Genomic DNA, 7,370 nt, shown 5'->3' with positions numbered 1-7,370 from the left:
TATATATATATTAGACAGAAGGTACCTATATGAACAAGCCTGAAATAAAATAAAATAAAAATTCAAAAACCCTACACACAGAATTACTAATGAGTGCCTCTGAGATAAGATTTCACATGTAGTGTCACAACTCACTGGCAGAGAAATCAAGGCATCATGAGACCACACCTCGAGAGGACTGTAAGATGCCTGCACCTGGTTTCCTCTGGACTTGGATCCCTGTGCCCTTTCCCTTTGTTGATTTGGTTTTGTTTTCTTTTTCTGTAGTAAATCTTAGTGACAGTAAAATTGTATACTATATACAAGAGTTTGTTAGTCTTCCTAGCAAATCACCAAACCTAGGATTAGATCTGGGCTCCCTGATGCAGAAGGTTTAAATAAAAATATCACAGAAAGATTAAAGTTGAGAACTCAAGATAGGAAGCCTTAGCTCTTAAGCATAATGGTAGCCAGCAGGGATCGGATGGGAAGGACTGTCTGATGACATTCCAACAGTCCTGCTTATAGGAAATACAAATGAAAATACCAGAAAATCAGTAGATGCCACTTGGGAAAAGGAAAGCTGGGGGTGGGGGTAAGATGGAAGGCCCCAGTAAGACAAGACCCTCTGTGTGTGTGTATTTGTGTATGTGTGTTTGTGTCTGTGTACATGAAAATAATTTTTCAAAACTGAAAAGTATAGTTTCCACATTTAGAAATCAATGGCAGTTGTCAAAATCTTGAATATCAACATGTTTCCTGCAAAATAAATAAATACGCATACATCCAACGAGATTAACAACGTAAGAAAAAAAATGCTTACAACCTAAATCTTAAGCAAACTGGGACATATAGTATAAAGACACATAATATAAAGTTTAAGTTAGCTGTAAGGATGAAAACCATTCAAATGTAGGGAGACTCAAATACCAAGCCTATGCCTGTGGTAATAAGCAAAAATGTGGAGCTTCAAAAAGGAAAAAAAGAGAGGCAGGATAGCCTGGGGCTGACAAAACAAAGATGAAACACACCTACCCCACAAAGAGAACATCTCTTTTGTAAAAATACTAAAAACAGATCTAAGATCTGGGCTATCAAAGTGAGTCACTGGGAGTCAGAAGGGAACCATCTGAAGTCATTCAGGATCCATGCAGCTAAATTTGTTCGTTTATTCCTTCGTGTGTGCTGGGAATCAAACCAAGGTCCTCTGGAAGAGCAGCCAGTGTTCTTAACTACTGAGCCATCTCTCCAGTGTTTGGAATGCTTTTTTTTTTTGAGACAGGATCTCCCTGAGCCCCAGCTGTCCTGGAACTCACTATGTAGACCAGGCTGGCCTCCAGTTAAGTTTTAAGGAAGCTCTACTTGTGCAGAGGGGATTTTTTTTTAAGTGGAGGTAAATAAAGAAGGGAAAGTAAAGATGCTAGAGAAGAACTCTGAATGAGAGTATCAGGAGGTGCACATGCTTCTCTGCAGTGAGAAGTCAGTGACTGAAAACAAGGCAGAGTGTAAGTATTCTATCAAAATACCATGTCCTTGAAATTACATAGCTTCACTTCTGTGTACTAACCCATAAAAATTCACACTTATCCAAGTAAAGGGAAAAAGAACAGAAGGGAAAAGAAATCTATATTTGAAGAATAAAATACAAAATGAGAATCAGAACATTTCAGTTAGTATAAACTCTCCCCTAACATAACAAAAGAAAACTGTACCACGATGCTCCAATCTAAATTAAATATTTTAAAAATTAGTATTTGTGTACAGCACTTGTTTGTTCCTATGTATTTGGTGTGTATGCATGTCTGTGTGTGAGTGCAGGTACATGTGCATATGCATGTGGAGGGCAGAGGTTGACATATGGACTCTTCCTCAGTTGCTCTCCACCTTAGTTTTTGAGACAGGGTCTCTTTCTGAATCTGGAACTGACTAATTAGATTACACTGGCTGGCCAGCGACCTCCAGAGACCTGCCTGTCTCTGCACAACCAACGGTGGTGTTACAGATTCAAAGCATCATGCAGCTTTTTACGTGGATTCCGAGGATCTGGACTCAGGGTCCTTATGCTTGTATTTTACCCAATGGCCATCTCCCCACCACCTCTGTTTTTGAGAAAGGGTCATACTATGTGGCTCAGACTGGCCTGGAGCTTATGGTCTTCCTGCTTTAGCTTCTGGACTGCTAGAGTTACAAGGGTGCCACCATGCTCAGCTTTTGCAGGATATGTTCAAAGAGTACATAAATCATAAATCCCCCAAATCAAAACAAAATCAACAAAAAACCTGGAAGACACTGTATAAGCTGGCCAAGATCAAAAATAATCTGTAGAAAATGCAATTTCAAAAATATAAATCAAATTATAAGGTGCCCAAAGAAAACCAGACTCAAAAGAACACTTAACAAAGAGTACTAAAGTATGAAAACAGCTAGGAGAGGCAACAACGTGAACTGTAAAAGGATGAGAGAAAATAGCTGATTATAAAACAAAGAAGTTACGGCATGTGCATAAAGGAGGTTCCCTACAAAAGAGAACAAATGCTACGCATTGTAAGTTATCCCCAAGTGATAGATTTGACCCTTTATGTCAAAAAATATAAGCATATAGTGAAAATTGACCCAGAACAGTTAATCTCCAAGTCAAAAAAACGAAAGTCAGGGCTGAGGTGCAGTGCAATGGTACAGCACTTGCCTGGCCTGGGTTTGGGAGGGAGAAAAAGGGAGAGCAAAAACCAGTCAGGCAACACGTTCTCTGTACTCTAAGCACTCAGTAGGCGGAGGTCCAAGGCTCCCGAGTTCAAGGTCAGTGTGGGCTATATAGAATGAACAAAATAGAAAGCAAGCAAGAGCAAGAAAAGCAGGTTGAATTCACAAATAGATTTCTCAATGGCAGTATAAAAAGCAAGATAATAGGAGAGCAAACCTTTTTTTTTAAACTCAAAGGAAAATTGAACATTTCCTAGCCAGCGAAATTACCATTTAAAAAATATAGAAATTACCCCTGAAAGGATAGCCTTTAAATTATCATTTAAGTATTTTAAAAGTTTTGAATGCCTGAAAACTCAGTAATCACAGTAATATAAGTCTTTCCTGAAGAATTTATTGAGATAAGCAAATAACCAGACTATGAGGAAATCAGTAAAAAAGACTGATAGGGGCTGTGAGATGGCTCAGCAGGTAGAGGTGGGTAGGCCCTTGTTGCCAATCCTGATGGCCAGAATTCAACCCCTGCTACCCGCATGTGGAAGGAAACAGCTGCTCCCACAAGTTGTCCTGCCCCCATAGCATACTGTGGTACTCCACACATACAAATAGTAAATGGATTTTAAAAATACGGATTGACAAACACACACACACATACAAGACTGAGAGTATGCATGGGGGGTTATTTCATTAAAATTAAAATGTCAGTATGGATAAGGAAAGAAAAATGATTTATGCTATGTTTTCTTTAAAAAGTAGAAATACTGCAAAATTTAAGCACTGGAACAGAATGGAGGAAGGGAAAGTAAATTAAGTTTCACAGGTTGTCACAGCTAGTATGTAGGTGGTAAAGATACCAGGTCTGGAACAGATACCAGGAAAGGAAAATTCAAAGATAATGTTGGTGATTGTGACAGAAATGAAATACTTCCTGACTTTTAGAATTAGCAGAAAGATGAAGATGTTAATACTTACTTGTCAAATCACATAGCAATTACTCCTTAAGGTGAAAAGAGAAGCATACAGAAACTTAGTAATAAATTTTCATGTATCATGGTTCTTATTCCAAGAGAAAAACTGACCAAAAAAAAATAGTAAGGAAAGCAGACAAAAACACCAGCAGGCCCCAACCTTAGCCAAAGAACTGGTGGCAGCTGTTTACTGCTGGGTAAAGGAGAGCTGATCTTTTCTAAGGTCGAGACTCTGGACAGGCTGACCAGACCTCAGTGGATGAACTCACACTGTGGGACGTCTGGGGACTCTAAGCTGACTGATAGGCCTGAATATAAAGGACAAAATGCATGAAATCTGGTGGGGGAGGCTGCGGGAGGTACAGACAGGGGAGGAGGTCTAAAGATGACTAAGATGTTTTGTATGAAATACACAAAAAGTTCAATAAAAATATACAAAAAAGAAATACTAAAAACTAAATTATACTTCACTAACAATCCAGTTCTTAAATGAGCAGATGAACTGAAAAAGCATTTGTTAAAAGAAGTAAAAATGACCAAGTAACATGGAAAAATGTTCAGTATTTTTAGCAATGAAAGAAATATAGATTAAAAAAATAAGGAAATACGATCTAACCAAGCAACCAAGAAGGTAGATCTTCCAGACAGCTATCAAACTTGTACTCTGAAGAGGATACACTCACTACCTTTTGAATTTACACAAAATACACATGGAAATTATCAGAAATAAAATAATTAAATTCTATAAAACAGAAATATGAATAATATTGCCTTATTTCTGTACAATAAAACTAGAAATTAAAAGCGATGAAAAGCCAAAAAGTTTGTGCCACCAGAACATTTTTTAAATCTATTAGACTACTTTTGGGGTAAAAGGGGAAACTATAAAATGGCAAATTGAAAATACTATCAATTGCTAGGCGTGGTGTCCCATGCCTTTAATCCCAGCACTCGGGAGGCAGAGGCAGGAGTTCAAGGCCAGCCTGGTCTACATAGTAAGTTCAGGCCAGCTGGGGCTACAGAGAGACCCTGTCTCAAAAAGACCACCCCCCCAAACAGGAAATACTATCAATTGACATGATGCTCCTGCAGACACACTGTACAAAAAAATACACTGTCTGTGTTGATATTCACATCCAAAACGTTTAACCTTTATCTAACATGATGCAACTACCAGATAAATCAAAACTGAGGGATAATTTAAACAACAACTCCTTAAAATATCTGATATAATCATCATTTCCAGTTGGGTACCTTACTGCTGAGCCCACCAGGTTCCAAGGACAACTCTTAACCCCTGACCACAGAAACAGCCCTGAGAAAACGCAGTGAGTCGCAAACCAAAACACATAGACATGAACATGAGAGCGATTTGCAGGGAGGAGTGGGTTTTACAGGCATGGTAGGGAATGGAGAGTGTCAGTATGCACTGTGTACATCTGTGAAATATCTAAAAACAAATTTAATAACATTATATATGAATCCAAAGTCCCAAAGAAATTATTTGTACGTCTATGTTCATAGCACCAATATTGAAAATAGCTAAAGTAAGTGTTTACTGATGGGTGAATGGATAAGCACAATGTGGTACATACATGTAATGGAATATTATTCAGTCTAAAAAAGGAAGGAGATTTTGACATATGCTACACTACTGATGAACTTGAGAACTGTTATACTGAATTAAACAATCTAGCCACAAATACTCTGATGACTTCACTGTTTAAGAGATCTACAGTAGTCAAATTCCTAGAAACAGAAAGTAGACTGAGGGCTGACACAGACCAGGCCAAGGGTACTAGGGAGTTGGTTTATAAGGAGTATAGAGTTTCAGTTTTCTAAGATAAGGTTCTGGAGACAAATTGAACAAATATGTAACTATACTTAACATCATTAACAGCGTTATACTTAAGACATTAAGTCGAGTGTGGTTGCACAATCCTATAATACCAGCATGCGGGAGGTAGAAACAAGAAAATCAGGAGCTCAAGGGCAGCCACAACCACAAAATGAGCTTGAGGCCAGCCTAGGTTATGTGAAACTCTGTCTCAAAAACTATAAATAGGGGCTGGAGAGATGGCTCAGCGGTTGCAAACACTGGTTGTTCTTACAGAGAACCTAGGTTTGAATCCCAGCACCCACATGACAGCTAGCAACTGTCCATAACTCCAATCCCAGGGGATCTGACAGCCTCTTCTGACCTCTGTGGGCACTGCACAACACGGGTGCACTTACCTACATGCAGGCAATACACGCATACATATAAAATAAAAATAATAAATAAAAAATTTTAAACTATAAATAAATAAGGTTGAGAGTAGATTTTATGTATTTTACCATTATTAAAAATAAAAATAAGTTAAAAGTCATAACTACGAGACAGAGTTGTCTCTGAAATTCAGTTGTTGCATGGTAGAAAAGGAAAATTAAAGATCATTTTTGCTCAGTGAATGAACTCCTCAGCATAAATATCTTAAGAAAAATATTAGCAAATTAGATCTAAAGACATAAAAATATATTATAACCCAAAGTGAGTCACATCAACAAGGCAAAATTATTTCATATAATGAAAAATTCACATTATAAGAATATTTTATTCAGTATGTACTATGTTTCAATTTCTCTTTATAGTTCTTCTTTGACCTGAGTTTCTTAGAAATGTTATTTTGAAACATTGAATTTTTCTGGACATCTATTATTGGTTTCTAGTTTTATTCTTTGTAAATTTGAGCATTTTTAATGGTTTATTGGCAATGCTCTGCATGTGCTCTCTGTTGTTGGGTGAGGCGCTCTGCAAATGTCAAGTAAGTTGACAGTATTGTTCAAATTCTCTAATAATCTTTTTTTATTTTCTATTCTACCAATTAAGGGAGGAAATCCTCACAGTAAAGTATTTATCTATCTACTGTAGTTTTTGCTTTGTGCATTTCAAAGTTCTGTCATTATATTAAAAGTTTAGGATTGTGGAGAAAGGTTTCTGTTAATTGCTCATCTGAATAAAAAAATTTTTACCCCAACTTATATAAAAAAATTGAGCTGAATTATATATACAAATTAGAAAGAAACAATCAATCACATAAAGGTTTTGGAGAAAAACATGGGAGCATCTTCAAGACCTGAGATAGGAAAATATTTCATAAAAGGTTATTAAATAATCATAAAGTAAAATTGAAAAAATATAGTAAATTAAAATGAACACTCATCAAAAAATAGGTAAAAAAGCAAGCCACAAGTTATCATGAACTGCAAATTATACCTCTGACAAAGACTTTATAGTATATATATATAAACTATATATGTGTATAAACCATAAATATATGCTTTTGTTTTGAGACAGAGACTCATGTAGTCCAGGCTAGATTCAAGCATGCTACGTAGCTGATGCCAAACCTGAACTCCTGAGCCTCCTGTCTCCACTTCCCCAGCTCTGGGATTACAGGTGTGCAAGATAACCTAATTGAAAAATGAGCAAAAGACCTGAGCAGGCACAAAAGATACCATTTTAACCAAATGAAAAGTTTTAAAAAATAGTCAACATTATTCCTTGCGAGAAAAATAAAAATAAAAACTAGTACATACTATCAGAATGATTAAGATGAAACCACTGACGATTATTTAGTGTTGGCATGGATGTGGCAAAAACTAGAACTTTCATGCTAAGAATAAGAATGGAAGTTTAAACTGGTTACAAACCTATAGAAAACAGCGTAACTTCTTTGTTTT

The 7,370-nt window shown here is 36.7% G+C and overlaps 1 protein-coding gene across 15 annotated transcripts in view; it reads right to left on the bottom strand.

The window, feature by feature from the left end:
- The window catches only part of Zfand4 (zinc finger AN1-type containing 4), a 92,523-nt gene that overhangs the window by 17,511 nt on the left and 67,642 nt on the right, over positions 1-7,370 (bottom strand). The gene's annotated exons all lie outside the window — the stretch shown is intronic.

Source organism: Nannospalax galili, unplaced genomic scaffold, assembly GCF_000622305.1.
Source record: "Nannospalax galili isolate Female #2095 unplaced genomic scaffold, S.galili_v1.0 scaffold2819, whole genome shotgun sequence".
In the NCBI taxonomy this organism is placed as follows: domain Eukaryota; kingdom Metazoa; phylum Chordata; class Mammalia; order Rodentia; family Spalacidae; genus Nannospalax; species Nannospalax galili.
The sequence above is the reverse complement of the archived record's forward strand: the minus strand, read 5'-3'. Positions and strand labels throughout refer to the sequence as shown.